The sequence below is a fragment of the Meles meles genome, chromosome 4 (genome assembly GCF_922984935.1).
Source record: "Meles meles chromosome 4, mMelMel3.1 paternal haplotype, whole genome shotgun sequence".
Taxonomy (NCBI): domain Eukaryota; kingdom Metazoa; phylum Chordata; class Mammalia; order Carnivora; family Mustelidae; genus Meles; species Meles meles.
In genome coordinates, this window is record NC_060069.1 from 130,085,679 (window position 1) to 130,104,152 (window position 18,474).

Sequence of the window (18,474 nt, forward strand, 5' to 3'; positions counted from 1 at the left end):
TATCCTTAGAATCTTGTGTAATATTGAAAGGTTGAGTGAATGTATGTATGACTGAGTGAAAAATAATAATTGAATAAATACATTGTGTTGGTAATTGTTTCTGCCAGCAGAGGGAAAATATTAATGTTTGCTAAGAATTGAAGCACTTGATTGAAGTTTTGAAGTATTTGATTGCTAGATTGCACTGCAGATGGGATATGGAGCCCACTCAGAAAAGCAGAATTTAACATAGCATACAGTAATCACTAAGATGATATAAGAATAGATGTTTTGTATTACCAAGACACTGATACTTCTTCATCGATTGAAATGGTATTTAGGACTTCTGCAGAGCTTGAAACATAGCTACTAAGGCACTATTAAAAATCCATCGTGTTATCTAGAAAGGAAAATTCAAATGTATAAGATGCTGGGTTGATAATTTAGCTTCATCATACTGTGTAATGTGCATGAATAAGATTCCTTTCTCTTTCATATGTATAAGCTGCTAATGCTAAAAGCACATGAAGAATAAATGTGTTTTTAATTATTGGCTGCATTTATGTTGCTGTAGAATCTCAGAGAATTTTATCCTATTTAAACTAGATTATCATTTTTTAGTGATCTCTATCATGTGTATGAAGTCAGACCTTACTGAAAGTGTTAATTTGGAGGACTAAAGTGATGATAAATATGGCACACACTTAAATCTTTGTTTTTTGTTTTGTTTTGTTTTTAAGATTTTATTTATTTATTTGACAGAGAGAGAGAGAGAGAGAGATCACAAGTAGGAAGAGAGAGGGGGGAAAGCAAGCTTCCTGCTGAGCAGAAAGCCCAATGCGGGGCTTGATCCCAGGACCCTGAGATCATGACCTGAGTGGAAGGCAGAGGCTTAAGCCACTGATCCACCCAGGTGCCCCTTAAATCTCTTTATGTAAAGTCATTCTTTGTAACCACAGTATTAGCTTTTGGCAAAAATGGCACCCTTCTCAGTTAGTGCCCTTTTTTTTTTTTTTAAGTATCTAGACTAGAGTAATTCTCTCACTGTTCAACATATTATAAATTTTATAGGTAGTCTACCTTAATCTCATGATCTGATTACTTTTAAAGTTACTACTACTGAAGTAGAGTTGACATATAATGCTGTATTAGTTTCAGGTATACAACAAAGTGATTTGGAAATTCTACACATTATGCAGTGCTTTGCCATGATAGGTGTAGACACCATCTGTGTTCGTATGCTCAGTAGGGTAATGTTGAGACTAGAGAGGTAACCACAGAAAATGAGAGATGTAGTTGGGAGTTTTACGATCTGCCAATCTGTTCACCACCCACATACAGTAATACTATTTGTTTCTTAAAGATTTTCTAACTAAAGCTAAATTAGCATTTTGAAATAAATTTCACAACAAATATTCCTTTATATAAAAAATTGTAGAAATGGATCCTTTGGCATCTGAGTGATGCACATTAAAAGTGCATCTCATTGTAGTGTGGTTTTCTTTCTGTCTTTCTTTCTCTCTTTCTTTTTTTTTGATCACGTGTGCTTGTGGGCAGTGGAGAGGAGCAGAGGGAGAAGAGAGAGAATCTTAAGCAGGCCCAATGCTCAGCACAGAGCCCCATGCAGGCTCAATCTCACAACCCTGAGATCATTGAAATCAAGAGTCATTCGCTTAATGGACTTGAGCCACGCTGGTGCTCCATGTGTGATTCTGAAAGTAGTTACAATAAAGTGAATTTCTGTTAGAAAATTAAAAAAAAACAGTTTTCATCTATAGATGAAATAAAATTTATTTATTTATATCTTTATTCATAATTTACCATGAATGTAGAATAATGAGATTTAAAAAAAAGATTTTATTTATTTATTTGGCAGAGAGAGAGAAAGAGGGAGAGGGCAAAAGCAGAGGGAGAGCAGGCAGAGAGAGAAGTAGGCTTCCTGCAGAACTTAATCCCAGGACCCTGGGATTATGACCTGAGCCACAGGCAGCCATTTAAGCAACTGAGCCACCCAGGAGTCCTGAGTAATAACATTTTGTTTCATTAGTTATTAAAACTCTTCTTTTGCTTAGAATTTGTTTTGTTTTAGAGACAGAGGGCCCATGGGTATATATGGGGGAGGTGGGGCAGAGTAAGAGGAAGAGAGAGAATCCCAAGCAGGCTCCCTGCTCAGCACAGAGCCCCACCTGGGGGCTCCATCTCAGGACCCAGAGATCATGACCTGAGCCAAAACTGAGAGTCAGATGTTCAAACAACTGAGCCACCCAGGTACCCCTAGAATATGTTTGAAAAGAAAGACAGTGGCTCATATTTTTCTTTAAAATCTTAACTATGTAATATCCAAATTCACATTACACTAGAGAAATATTTAATAAACAGATATATATTTAAACCTATTTATTATTTATTTATTTAAAAGATTTTATTTATTTATTTGACAGAGATCACAAGTAGGCAGAGAGGCAGGCAGAGAGAGAGGAGGAAGCAGACTCCCTGCTGAGCAGAGAGCCTGATGTGGGGTTCGATCTCAGGACCCTGGGATAATGACCCGAGCTGAAGGCAGAGGCTTTAACCCACTGAGCTGCCCAGGTGCCTCATACTTAAACCTATTTAATTCCTATTAACATTTGGACAGTTTTGCTACTTTTTTGTTGTTATGAATGTATTTATAAGTAAAGATACCATGGTGTTTTATCTTTAAATATCACATATACATCTATAATAAATTTGAAAATCTCCTATATAACCACAATACTGTTAGCTCATCTGAAAGTTTAAAATATTTTCCTAAAATCATTTACCAATCCATATTCAAATGCTACCAACTGTCCCCAAATATATTTTATAGCTGTTTTATTTTATACTGTTTTTTAAATTTTATACTCTTTTTTATTTTATATTTTTTGTTATTTAAAAAAACCTTTTCTCGGATTTTTATTTATTTGACAGGGAGAGACACAGTGAGAGAGGGAACACAAGCAAGGGGACTGGGAGAGGGAGAATCAGGCTTCCTGCAAGGGGCAGGGAGCCAGATGTGGGGCTTGATCCCAGGACCCTGGGATCGTGACCTGAGCTGAAGGCAGACGCTTAACGACTGAGCCACCCAGGTGCCCCTAGTTTAAACTTTTTATTTATATACTGTTGTTTATTTTATATTTTTAAAATTTTATACTGTTTTAAGACCAGCATTACATTTTATTATATCTCTTTAGTCCTTTAATCTAGAACAGTTCTAACATGAGATTTTATAATGATAGTCACTGAAATATTATAAGGGGGAATACTTTATGATGACAGTTTTATCCTTCATCTGGTTAGGGTGGTTGGTCGTTTTGCAGCTACCATAGGACATTCGCTCAGACCTCCTTGACACAGAAACCTTGTGGTGGAGATTGTGGTCAGCTGACAGCCTTTAGTTGCTGTACATTCAGATTTCACCTCAGCTCTCCTCAGAGGTCTTACTCTCTCTTCCCCAGTTTCTTCTAGCCGATTTCTTACATATCTAATTCTGTCCTGGCAACTTTTGGAGGTCCTGAAATGATTTAAAAAAAAAAAAAAAGTGGTGTGAGAAATGTGGAAAATTCTCTTTGCACTCATTATGGTTTCTCTCTTTCTTGTACACACACAGACATACGTGTATATACACATATGCATATATATGTCAGTAATATATGGAAATGAATGGAAAGCAATAACATTCTATTGTATTTACTGTATTTAACATTTTCCATTTTATTGTCATGCAGCACTAAAGTAATGCATAATGGCTTAATAAGTTATTCTGAAATGTGGGGATTATGACTGCTCCTTGCCAAGGGGTTCTGTGTGTATTTTCACTCCACAATTACAAACCACTAATAACAGTAAATAGTCAGAATACAATACTGAACGATAGCACTTACTCTCATCAGGGGAATGCCATTTTTAATCGCTGAACTAGGGCTCTGTTTATTTTACTAATATATTGATGAGAACAAAATTATATGAAGGTATTCATTAAGCTTCAATTTTTGTTATCGAAATACAAAATGTGGGAGATTCAAATGTGCTTTTATTTCCTCATGGGATTCAATTGAACAATTGAATTTACTTTCCTTTAGTCATTTACCCATTTACTCATTTACTCAAACAATTCATTTCCTCATTTAATTCTATGAGTTTGTACTGAATTCCTGGACTGGGAAAGATTTGCCATCATTGAATACTTGTCTCAATCCTCAGGTGGTTTCATGGAATGAAAAAGTTTGGAAGAAGAATGAAGAAGTTTTGGAAGCTCAGAGGAAGGGTATAGGAATTACAACTGGAGAGGCCAGAGAAAGCATCCAGCTTGGCTGCTGGACTATTTTGCTCTTTGGGTACCACCTCAATATCCAAGGGCCCAGTAAATATGTGCATCCTGGATTACACAAAAAAACAAACCTGCCCCCCACCTTCCCTTCAGGCCAAACTGCAAGCGGGATCCCAGGCCACCTCCCCGCCAGTGCTCTGCCATGGACAGTCCTGTTTCCACTTTATAAAGATAGCGGGGTGGGATTGCTGCAACCTTTGGACTAACGACTCTCCGAAACATTGCCTCCATCTGTAATATGGGTAAGGGTAAAGAAGAAGATTTCTGTCGACATGGAGCAGAATGCATCTATTACCCACTGTCTGAGAGACTTCAACAACGCAGAAACACTGTGTAGCGAACAGACATGTTATTGTCAAATGTGCCAGAGCAAACAGGAGGCCCAGAAAAGGAAGAGAGTGAAAGAGCTGCCATGATTTTGGCCCTGCACCTAAAGCGGTTCAAGAACATGGAGCAACCCCACAGGTACACCAAGCTGTCTCACCAGGTGGTCTTCTCCCTGGAACTCTGCCTCTTCAGCACTTCTGGGGAATGCGTGAACATGGACTGCATGTATGACTTGGTGGTTGAGGTGGTTCACTGTGGCAGTGGTCCTAATAGCGGGCATTGTATTACTATTGTGAAGAGTCATGGCTTTGGGCTTTGGTTTGATGATGACATTGTAGAGAAGAAAGATGCCCAAGCTATTGAGGAAATCTATGGCTTGGCATCAAATATATCAAAAAATTCTGAATCTGGATATATTTTATTCTATCAGTCAAGAGAATAACTTAAAGAACTGTGGGACTAAATCAAATGGGGGGAAACATTCAAAGCACTCCTACATGGTTCCCTGCAGACTTTCCTCCCCAGCAGCCCTCCAGCGGTAGGACGCCAAGTTGGATGGCCTGGCTGTGTTAGACTTTCTCTCCCTTTGGTTTTTTACATGTGGCACTACTTGTGGTTTTATTTTAGTCTGAGGTAGAGTTATCTGCAATCAGATTGTAGTAAGATTAATATGAGTAACAGTTGCTAATTTTAGGATCGGGTAAATGCTCCACCACTGGCTGTGGCTGAATCAGAGTGACATTTCCTGCAAATGTCTACAATCTGTTTTGTGTGTCTGCGATTGAACGCCCTAAATACCTTCCCGGATGGCATTTCAGTGCATTCCTTTAACTTGCCCCTGGAAGCACTGCTACCCAATTTTAGCTGTTCTGCCTCTTTTCTGAGAAAAGGACAGAAGAATTGGGTAAATGTTCACTTTTTAGGGCTGCAACTACAGCTTTAAGTTTGTGCAAGTGAAAACGTTTAAAAATGAGTAACTTCAATACTAAAACCATCCTCCAGGTGGAACAGGGTGAAGAGAAGCTGTTTCTAGTGGCTAGCGCCTGCCCTGGGCTGTCCTCACCTCACCTTTAGAAACCCTGGGACTAGGAAGGTAGGAAGCTCAGGGCAGGCAAAGTCAAGAGGAAGAAGCTTTAGTAGATAGTGTAAAGTTACTTTTCTTATCTTTCTACCAAAACCATGGGTCAGGAAAATAACCCTATGCTCTTTGGTTTCAGTGACCGTCTACTTCCGTGAGGTCCTGTAAGTTGTATCTGTCATTTATTAGGCACTGCTAAGTTTTCCTGGGTGTCATTCCAAACCTGCTGGGGTTTTGCAGTCTGTGGTCGCAGGGCTAAGACACAGTGGTGACTGCTCCCGGCCCACCCCTCCTTAGCCGGTCAGCACCCACATCCTCTCCCAGGAAGGACAGAGCACTGCACCTTCACCACCATAGACCATGTTGTACAGCTGTTGGCTTTTTCACATTTATGACTGTTTACTGAGGAGCTGGTGAGCTCTGGGGCTAATATGGAACCTTCCCTAGAGGGATTAATAAAATTAGCTGGGTGTAAAGGTGGGTCAGAGGAAGGGTGAGTGGGTGGGCGGAGGAATGAACAAAATGGTGGTGTTTTTTGGAAGAACCTTATCTCACTATAGTTACTTTTACCTTTTTCACTTTTGTTATATATGTATTTATTCGATCATTTGAGAATTGGTACCTTTTATTAAAAGCGTGAATTTGGAAAAAAAAAAAACAAAAAACCAAACATTAAAACCCAAAACAAAACAAAACCAAAAATATAGGGGCACCTGGGTGGCTCAGTGGGTTAAGCCTTTGCCTTTGGCTCAGGTCCTGATCTCGGATTCCTGGAATCAAGCCCCACATCGGGCTCTCTGCTCAGCAGGGAGACTGCTTCTCCCCCCTCTCTCTGCCTGCCTCTCTGCCGACCTGTGATCTCTGCCTGTCAAATAAATAAATAAAATCTAAAAAAAAAAAAAAAACAACTAAAAATATAAACGCACCAAAAATCTAAGGTTGAATTAAGGTAGACAGATCACTGAATAGGATAGAGAATGCACACAGCAGTCTGTACCAAAGAGGAACTTAAGTTTTTCACCATAACTCCGTATCACATATTGGCTGAAGTTTCCAAAATAAAAGCAATACAATTCAAGAACAGAAGGTTCTATTTTTGCAAAGGGTTGCATCTTTATAGAAAAAGTGGAATGTGGGTCACCTACTGAATGCCCCAAACTCAATCAACTGTCTTGAAATTAACAGTGAAGTCTGGGCTGGACTGCCGAAGCACAAGTGATGGTTGTTACCCGGTATTAGCTGCCACCAGAACCGTAAGCACTTTTCCTGGGAAACAGTCGCCTTCATAGGTTTGGCCTTGCACTTATAAAGCCATTAATCAAGGGAGAACATCTTACTCCAGGCAATTAGTTTTGACAATGGAATTGTAAATAGACCCTAATTAATGACTTTTTGTAATTATTCTTCCCTATGTGGACATTAACTGGTGTTCAGGCGTTAATTGTGACATCAACATGATTGCCTATGAGTAAAAAGACCATTTTGCAGCTTAATTATGTATTTCAGGGACTCATATATCTTGTGGCTTTCAGAATAACTTTAACCAGACTTTCAGTCTTGAAAAGGACTAAGAAGTCTGAAAGAAGGAGTCTCATTCATTTTCATTTTCTTATGCCATGTCCACCCAACCTGCCTTGATTCAAACCCCCCACCGACGAAGACCCATACAAACACTGTGGGATCACGCTGTGCAGTACAGAAGCTACTAGACACAGGTGGAAGTTTAAATTTCTTAAAATTAAATAGAAGTAGAAATTTAAGATTTAGTCAGACTAGCCACATTTTACGTGCTCAATAACCATATGTGGCTAGTGGCTAGCTCCCGTATTGAAAGTACAGACAGAAAGCATTTTCATTATCATAGAAAGTTCTAGTGGCCCACATAGCATATAGAGAAAGCTTCATGAGGGCTAAGTTTTGTCTGTTTTGTTCACTGAGGTATCCCTCTAGTCTAGAATATTACCAGCCACAGAGTAGGAGTTCAGGAACTATTTGATTAATTGAATGACTGCCTTCTTTCTCTTATTTTCTCCTCATTTGTTTTGGGATTACCTAGAGACACAAACTTCAGAAATACCAGGAGACAGCTAAGGAGCACTCTCTGACATGGATAAGAATGAACAATGGAGGTACTTACTCATTTGAGCTCTCCTCCTATCTCAAGTACCAGAGAGAATGCACTAATTCGGTTTGATAAAATGAGTGCTTCCAGAAGAAGATGGTATGCATTATTTTACCAATTATGACAGATTCATGAGAGTAAAAGGGCAAAATATAGACTACAAAAAAGTCAGCAGGAATTTTGTTCAATTATATCAGATTACAATAATTTTCCACTTTTTTGGGAAATATATTTGACATATAATACTGCCTAAATTTAAGGTGCACAACGTATTAATTTAAACATTTATGTATTGTAAGATGGTTGCCATTGTGGTGATAATTAGCACCTCTACCACATTATATCAGAGAACAATTATTTTATCACACCACGGAAACATTCTTGAAAAAACAAACTTCTTAAAAAAGATAAGTTGATAATTAGAAAGTGAGGAGAATAAAATTGACCAGAATAAGACAGGACCTGCCAGAAATGAAGTCCTAGACTGGTATATTTCATACACCACACACACACACACACACACACACACACACACACAAAGATTTTATTGGAAGAAGTTTTAATAAGTTGTTTGATCCCTTATACTTAAATGTCAGTTGAGAATTATAATAGTAATAGTAACCATATGTATAATGAAAGGAATAGTGGAGGAAGCCAAATGTATCTATAAATGGCATTTTGCAGATATTAATTGTCAAAATCTAATACATACATACAACAATGAAGTGAAATGGAAGTTTAATTGAATTGCAAATAATGAAGGTGAGATTTATAAAATGATAAAATAAGTGAGTTACCACTTCTCCTATTCCAATTAGTGTTTGAGAGTATGATTAACAATTTTTTAATAATGTCCTTAGGAGCAGAATTGTTTAGAAATATTATGATCTCTATCAATCAATCAATCAATACTATGTTTATACTTCAGAGAAAGTTCAAGTCAGATTTATTTTTTCTATACCACAAAAATGTGGGTAATATTAGTAGGTGACAGACTAACATACAAAACAATGTCTAAATATTAACCAGACAAAATTCAAATTGATAACATTCAAGAAAGGGATTCTCCCAGTTGTGGCTTAAGGAAATGTTTAGCTCTGACTTAATACCAAAGGACACAATAGTCCAAAGCTTAGAAGCAGGAGTTAATCAGCACAAATGGTCTTAGCTTAGAAGTGGACTGCACTAGAAAGTACATTTTCTCTTAATCCTCTGGTTGGGCTGCTTCCATTTCTCTGTTTAACTTAATTAATCAAAGAGTTATTAAATGCCCATTTGGTTCCAGAGGCTGCAGTATGTACTGGAGACCCAACATTGTACAAGTTGAATATATGATCCCTCTCCTCAAGGAGCTTGAACTCTATTGTGAAAGATAGATAATTCAGCATATTCTTAATGTAATCGTACTGCTATTTCAAAGGTGGATTGGTATGGTCTGAGTGAATGAGTGGGAAGGTTGGAGTTATGATTATGATGATGAGAACTTATTGCTTATGTAAAATGTTTACCTGTGTGTCAGAATTTGCTTAGTGGTTTCTAAGCATTAATTATTTATATTACACAATCTAATTTATAATGGAGGCCAAGGTGCCATCTATTAAATGTGACATTGAGAAATAAAAATTGGGTCTCAAGTGTTTATATTTGAGTATTTTGAGAAGATAATAAAAATTTTCACCTAAATCCTCAAAATGGAGTTACATCTTTCAATCATATGTTAGATATTATAATGAAAAATTAACTTGCATTCCATAAGTCTGCTAATTTTTAATATTTAAGAAAAAGTCCCGAGAATTTTTGCCCCAAATAGAAAACATTAGAGTTAAACATATTTTTATTGCATATTAACTTAATGTAAAGTTTCTCGTGCTACAGTTGACTTAAGTTAATCTTCAGTTTTTATAGTGTTTGGTCAGTATAGCATAACTGTAGAACTCACTTGTATTCTAAAAATGTCCCAGTGGACTTTCAGGTGAGCAGAAACCTGGAAAGCTCACCTTGCCCTCCACAGCATTGCCTCTTAAAGCTCTTCCCAATTAATAAACCCAACATTTAACTGTAGGAGCATACTAATGTTGTAACACATTAGGGAAGAGCTACCCACTCTGCTTAAATTAAGAACTGACCTACACCCTTTCCCAGGGTTGGGCCTAACCACTGGGAAAGAGTAATTTCACTGTTAAACCTTTGCAGACCTAATTAGCTCCTTATTCTAGCCAATGCCAGTGTTTCCACATCCAGAGACAAACTAGCTGGACTAGAAAAGTTTTAGAATCATAAGAGTTGGTATTTCATAGAGAAGAAGAAAAAAAAAAAACACAACTCCGTGAAATTCTTTGTGAATAATCCTAGGAGAAATTTAACTTTTATTGGAACTGTATTAATAATTATATGTGATACCTCAGTAGGCAAATAAAACAAATACTTCAGGTTTTTTGTTGTTGTTGTTTTGTTTTTGCCCTAAATATTTAGAGAATTTAGGAAAAATTTATTTTCTGTAGTTTAATTACTCAACATGTAGAGCAAGTTTTGGCCTCTGTTATTTTGACTAATTCAAAATATCTGTGACTTCAGCAGCTCAGTGTATGTGAGGGGACAAAATATCCTGATTTATGAATCATCTAGTAGACATTTGATTTGCATTTTAAAAATTATGCCTTGTATCCCATTAATTACTTTAATTTTTCCACCCACTTTATATATGAGTTTTCTGAAAATTCTAGTTCTTATGAATTTAATATTACAGGGAAAAGTAGATTACCATTTATGTTGCTTCCTACAGAGCTCACTTTCTCCAGGCTATTTCATGAAAACTGCTTGTGAGTACTGTGAAAAATCTGTGAGATAATTTACCCTAAACTCTGGTATCCTTACAGTACAGGCATACCTCAGAGATATTGTGGGTTTGGTTCCAGACCATTGCAGTAAAGCAATTATCATAATAAAGTAAAATCACAATAAAGCAAGTCAAATGAATTCCTTGGTTTTCCAGTGCCAATAAAAAGTATGTTTACATTATAATGCAGTTTCTTCTGTGTGTACTGGCATTATGTCTAAAAAGAAAATGTGCATTCCTTAATTTAAAATTACTTTTTAAAAACATGCAAATCATCGTCTGAGCTTTTGGTGAGTCATCATCACTGATCACAGATCAGTATAATAAACATCATGAAAAAGTTTGAAATATTGTGAGAATTACCAGAATGTGACACAGACATGAAACAAGCAAATTCGGTTGGAAAAATGGCACGAATAGACTCTACTTGCTCAACACAAGGTTGTCACAGACCTTCAATTTATAAAAACAAATGCAATATCTATGAAGTGTAATAAAGTGAAACACAATAAAATGAGGTATAGCTGTATATACTATTACATTGCCCAAATCAAGTGGTTTTCAGGTCATAAGATGCATTTCAGGCTGGTGACTATAGGTAGAAAATTGAATATTAGATGGTTGGGGATTGAGGTGGTATCATTCAAATTTATTTTCTCTCTCAAATTTCACTTGCTCTAACAAATGCTCCCCTAGAACCAAGCCTCTGTCATCTCCTTGATAATTATTTGCTTTTGCAACTAACTGATTTTTTAGTTCCTCTGACAGAGAACTTCAATATATATTCATTGTAATGTTTAATTTCTATCAGTTCCCTACTACCCAATACATTAATAAGAAGATTTTAATGAAATTGATCCATCTCACTTCAGATCAGTTCAAGAGATCACTTAAGTGCCTCCTGTATACGAGGTATTAAGATACCGTATCCTTATAGCTCCAGCAATGTGTTATTATAGAAACTCAGAAGTCATCACTGAATGAGTAAATTGAATTGAGGTCATTAATATAGCAAAGATTTTTACATAATACATTCAGTGTTTATAATAACTAAAATTAATATCATTTTTAATTGTTGGAGTTTTTAGTGTAGCAACCAAAGTAAACTAAATTGATCAAAATGGTTCTACACACAAGGTCAGATTATCTTCTCTTTCCCTACCTAAATTAGCACCTTTTATTCGGCTATGGGATAAGAAGGGTTAGATATGGTTTCCAGCAGAGCCATTAAAGTTTGAATTCCTCCTCTTCTCAAAGTTTCCAAGAATACATGAATGGTTGTGTATGGCCTATAGTCCTCCTTGGGGATAGACAGACCTCAACTGTGATTATCTTCCCCTTTAAAGCAGCTAAATCAAAGCAGAGCGACAGGGAGGAATCAGAAGATATTTGGGGAGAGAGCAGCTCTGCCCTCATAAGCAAGCCTCTGAATTCATTTTGTTTTGGTGGTTGAACAAGGAGCATTTTGTTTTTGTGGCTGAGCAAGGAGCCCAATGCAGGCTTGATGTAGGACTCAATCCCAGGACCCTGGGATCATGACCTGAGCTAAAGGCAGATGTTTAACCAACTGAGCCACCCAGGTGTCTCCCAAGACATCCTGGCAAGCCTACTTCTCATAACTCAGTTTCTGAACTTTCACTGGAGGATTAGGACAATGAGAGACATACACCTCAACCTCCTTACCCTCAACTTAGACCAGAGCATTCATAGCCAGATCATAGAGAGTCTTCTTGTATACCTGCAGCTGCCATTGGGGCCTTTATATTTCCTTATCCAGTAAGCCATGTCTGCTAGCATTTTGTCCTTACTGCAAAATTGTGAAGAAATATGAAAGCTCTGAGATTTTAACCTACTAACAAGCTAATAAGTTAGCCTGTTCCAATCTCATCAGCACTGATGGAAGACAAAATCTTAGGTCAGGGATAAAGGACTTTATATCTCAAGTCAGGCAAGCAACATGTGCATCGTCACATTTCTATCATTTTCTCTTGCCTCCAAGTTCTTTGAAGGTGATGCAAATGGCTCAGCTAGATACTTGTAATGCAGTGGTTTGTGTTATAGGTTGGCACTATTAAACTTCAGGAGCCCTGGGATTCGGAAACCCAAATCTTTTATGATGGCATAAACATGACCCTTCTCTGCTCTACAAGGAGACACTATCTCTAACTTCTAAGAGTGTTCTCTATGGAAACATCATTTGAAAATATAGTCTGGGACAAAGGATAGAGGTAGGACCTAAATTTTTTTAAAAAAATCTCTTGAAATTTGTATTATATCAATATATTATGGGGTACCTGGGAGGCTCAATTGGTTAAGCGACTGCCTTCAGCTCAGGTCATGATCCTGGAGTCCTGGGATCGAGTCCCACATTGGGTTCTCTGCTCAGCAGGGAGTCTGCTGCTTCTCCCTTTGACCCTCCCCTTCTCATGCTCTCTCACTCTCTGTCTCTCAAATAAATAAATAAAATCTTTTTAAAAGATAAATGCATTATGTACTTAAAAAATAAAAGTTGAAAACCTCATGTGAAATTAATATTAATTTAAAGCAGTTCCTGATTTTAGTTTTGAAGATTTTTCTGCAAAAGTTTATGTTCCAGAAATATGGTCCCTAATTGAACAGAATAATGTTCCTCAATTGACATTCAAGAAAGATATATTTACTTTGTTACTTTTCTTATATCTTAACATATCAAGAAAGAACCTACTGTATTCTAAAACTACTGTGATAAAAATACACTTGCATAATGAGATTTAAAGGTAAACCTACCTGTTTATATATGTTTTTTCATGTTTATATATGTTTATGCTTTAATTGTGTAGTGAACTGTATTCATTTTTATGTTTAATGTAGGTTTAACCATCATATATTAGTGTTTTAACTGTCTCTACATGTCCTAGAAAATTTTCCTTACTGATATTGTTATAGAGAGGTGGTTTAATCTCATGGGCCCTAACTCAGAATGAAAGTAATATTTTAGCATGCAGAATCGGGCCACTAAAGAAAATACATCTTTTATAGAATATTTCATTAGTCAAGCTTAGTCCTGTCTAGGCTTTTTGCTCATTATATTGTATTTTCTCATATCTTTCATTTAGGAAACAATGAAAATTTTGCTTCAGGTACAGAAAAAGAAATTAATGTACATAAGGAAAAGTAGTATTGGTAGAATATGAAATATTTACAGTGGCACCTAAAAGTTACTTGACTTCCTTTCATGAATAGGATCTATACACCTACCTCAATGCTAATATGTATTAGAATGATGAAAGTTGCATGAATCATAGTATAATTGGATAATCTGTCTTTTTGTCCCTACTCTATTGTATTAAAAGAGGGGCTTTTTCCTAACGCGTTAACAATTCTCCTAAAGAGCCTAGGACAATGCTTGATTAGATGATTTGTCAAATAATCATACCTGAGGCACAGTCACTACTAAGATTAAGGTAAGTAGTTATATACACAGTTAATCTAACAGGCTGTAGGACTGAAAATCAAATATAGCAAAGATTCTATATAAAATCATATTAACTTAAGAAACAGTGAAAATGGAATTATTAAAGTAGCAGATTCTATATATATTTTTAAAGATTTTATTTATTATTTATTTGACAGAGAGATCACCAGTAGGCAGAGAGGCAAGCAGAAAGAGAGAGAGAGAGAGAGAGAGGCAGGCTCCCTGCTCAGCAGAGAGCTCCGATGCAGGGCTCCATCCCAGGACCCTGAGATCATGACCTGAGCCCAAGGCAGAGGTTTAACCCACTGAGCCACGCAGGTGCCCCACATTTCTATATTCTTATATAATTTTCATGACTAAATTATTTTGAGAAAAAAGTAGAAGATTTGAAGGAAAATATGTTTTTATTTTTTAATTATCCTGTTTATACAAAACAGTTTTTTCTTTGTCAAGGATATATGTGTTTATTCAATAATATAAAACATAAAATAACTTCCTTTAAGAATATTGTGTCAGTTTTTACCTAAAATTGTGATATTTATTGTAATTATGAAGAACACTAAGGAATGATTCTTCTTGAAGAAAATAAAATCATCCCCAAATTAATTTTGAGTTAAATACCACTTTTAATAGTAAAAAGTTAGCATATGTTATGCCCTTTTGTATTAGATGAATGTAACTTTATAACTAAAAATTTGAGCCACGAGATAAAAGGAAAATAAAATCTATCAATGTCTACTTCTTTCACAAATAAACCATGTCAGTGGACTATTACACATTTATGTTTTAAAGCAATTTCTAAAAGAGAGTATATCTTAAAACTGCAATCCTGATTTTATAAGGATGAAATATATATCATACTTAATTTAATATAAATGTGTAAGTCTGTGCATGATTCAGGAACTATTCCTTCTAAACATTTGGTTTAGAGCAAAGAGATGTGGGATGTGATGGTTTCCTGGATTGAAAAAATGCAGGGGGAATATTTAAGCAAAGAAATTGCTTCAAGCAAGGCTAGCTTTTAGGGCTCTCACCATGTCTTGAAAACCCAAGTTTTCTTTTCCTCATCTTTTCTCACTCTCTTTTCTCTGCCTGCCTCTTTGCTGTCATTGGACTGTGCAGGTGTGCATATTTTGCCACCTGAAGCTATACTTCTTTGGCAAATTGATAATTTTATGCTGATTATATTTAAGAAAGTACAGACACAAGACAGCTCTGAAAATCAAGTCGGAGTTACCTTCTGTAAAAGATACATACATGTGTAAGGGGGACCTCCATTTGGAAGGGTGTCTCCTCAGAGATGTATAGGGGGCAGGGGTGGGAAGGACTTTAAATTTCTAAAAACTTATCAATGGAAAAGACGTAGACTTACATCTACATAAAAACCTTACTCTTATTTCCTATGCTTTTCCTGGTAACCTGCCATAACTGACTCCTTGCTCCCTACTCTTCCTCTCCTTTTCCCCAATATCTTCTTCTGTCTTTATCTGAAGACAGTGATGGCTTCAGCCATCTTCAGGAGTTATTCAGTTTTCCTGGGTCTCTCCCATGTATGCGGGAGATATACATGTATTAAAGTTTTGTTTGATTTTCTTCTGTTGATCTGTCTCGTGTCGGTGTGGGTCTTAGACCACTCAGAAGAACCTTGGTGGATAGAGAAAAATGTTTGCCATCCAACAGAATTAACCAAGCTTTTCCCACATTTTATCCGTTACAACTTCAGGCATAAATTCACAGAACTCTCAAGCACAGTAGAAAAAGAAATCCTTTCCTCCAGATTACCCAGCTACAATCCTATGGATATGTCTGATTAGACTGACTTGAGTCATGTGACCATCACTGACCTGTAGTCAGAAGAGTGGAACATATGGTCTGCAACGGGTGGAGTCCACTGCCTTTCTCAGTTAAGATGGGGGGAGGAGGGGTGTGTGTAACATTTAAATCAAGGTGAAGGGAGAGTTGGGAATATATAATTCCCTGAGGAAAATATATGTTCATCCACAAGGTGAAAGGGAAATGATACTTGAATTACAAAAACTCAAATGTCTACTTTAATTTTTTTCTAAAATAGGAAGTTTAATGTGTAAGAAATTGGAGAAAGCCATCATTAATGGGAGAAAGTGATGAGAAAATATGATACAAAAAATCCTGTGGTGCTTTTAAGTGACAGGGAGTATCAAATCAAATTGGATCTGAGAATTTCTTTTCTGGGAACAAGGATCAGAGTGGCAGAAAATTGGATCAAAGCTAGTTTAAGGAAGGACTGGAAAGCTTTAGCTCATCATTATAGAGAAGATTTGAACACTTCTGTGTGTAAAAGTAAAAATAGGGATGCCATTATTAATTGTGCAAAGGAGGGCAAGACTTTCCTTCTACCCTAGGTTCTATAGCTGAGTCTATGAAATAAACTGACACCAGGCATTAATATTAATAAGAGAGAAAGTCTATAAATTTACTTTTTTAAAAAATATTACATGCATGGGGCATCACAGGGGAAAAATAGCAAAAATCACAAAAAAAAAACTGTGAGATTTAAGAGCTTATATATTGCCTTAATAGAGGATGAGGTAACAGGGGAGTGTAAATTATTTTTAGGAATGATGAATGAGCCCTTAGAAGAATAGATGGAGAGTAGATAATTCGTGACAATTTGTGTGGGTATGGTGTTGACTTCTTTGTCTCCTCTCAAACTTCCTGGTTGATGAGACACTTTGGGAGGGGGTTTATGACAATTGATTTCCATTTGGAGGATCCTTCTTTATTTATTTATTTATTTTTTTAAAATATTTTATTTATTTTATTTGACAGAGAGAGAGATCACAAGTAGGCAGAGAGGCAGGCAGAGAGAGGGAGAAACAGGCTCCCCACTGAGCAGAGAGCCCGATACGGGGCTCGATCCCAGGACCCTGAGATCATGACCTGAGCCGAAGGCAGAGGCTTAAACCACTGAGCCACCCAGGTGCCCCTCCTTCTTTAAGAGATAAAGGGAGCTTAAAGAAAGATTCTCCTTGCATTTGTTGTTTTTCAAGTGCCTTCAGATCAAAATAATTAATATATCAAAGCATCAGAGTTTGAGGTGGCATGTCCTGAATTTCTTCAATTGGCAGTAGAAAATTTTGTAAAGAATATAAGAAGAAACATTTGATTTCATTAAATGGATGTATGAATGTCTATGTGATGCCAGGCTGAGTAAAGTGATTTATCCATACCCGAGATATTAATTTCATTTCTGGTGTTATTCTGTATAATACATTGAGATAGTCTCAAGGCACTAACTAATTTTGCCTGACTTTTCCCCTCCCATTGTAATCTTCTTTAGGGGAATAGGCCTTTCTTTGTTTAAAAGTAAGATGGAGTTCTAAAAAATGCTTATGTAATTATTTTAAGATTATTCTTCCTCAGGACGACAGAGAAATTGTTTCAGTTGATTAATGGCTATAATTTTGGTAGTGTCTGAATGAGGAAGTAAGTGGAGGATAGTAGCACTGTATCCATCTACAACTTTTGGGGGCAAAAAAACCCCCAAAACCAAGTGACATGTTGTGGAATATTTTTTAAATTATTAAAGTTGTGAGGATGTTAACTGGGTACCACCATGAAGATGATATTTTATATACATATATATATTATATATATATTATATACAGTATATATATAATATATAACACACCACATACACATAAATCTAATGGCATTAGGAGTTCTAAATGTGAGCTTATGAGTCGAAATAGTTAGGGCAATAATCAATGGAGAAAGCTTGCATTGAAACAACTATATCAGAATATAGTGCAGCAGACCATACACCATGCCCCTGTTCATGTTTTGATTTTGTAGGTACCTAAATATAATGTAAATTTTAAGTTACAAATAAAATATGTTAGCAACTAAAAGTGCTATTGTCTTGCACGCATTCCTGAGTATGCCCTGGGTCAAAAATTTATTTCTAATTAATTTCCGTATAGAAAATAATAAGTGCTTCAACACTTCTAGCCCCAGACCTTAGCTCTATTAGCATGATGAAACTCAGATGGATTTGGATCAGGTCATGATCGCAGGGTCCTGGGATAGAGCTCTGCATCCAGGCTCCCTGCTCAGTGGGGCGCCTGCTTCTCCCTCTGCCTCTGCCTCTCTCTCTCTGTCTCTCATGAATAAATAAATAAAATCTTAAAAAAAAAAAAAAAGACAAGCTCATATGGAAAAATCTTCTACACAAGTGACCAGTACTTCATTGATAAGGGACAAAAACAGGTGTTTTTTTCCCAATTTGCATGGATATGCATGCGTATAATATATACATGTATGTACACATAGGTACACATATATGCACATT

At 36.5% G+C, this 18,474-nt stretch overlaps 1 pseudogene; it reads left to right on the plus strand.

Annotated features, from left to right (window-relative positions):
• The window catches only part of LOC123940778, a 112,053-nt pseudogene extending 106,957 nt beyond the window's left edge, over positions 1-5,096 (plus strand).
• Positions 5,097-18,474: the final 13,378 nt, after the last annotated feature.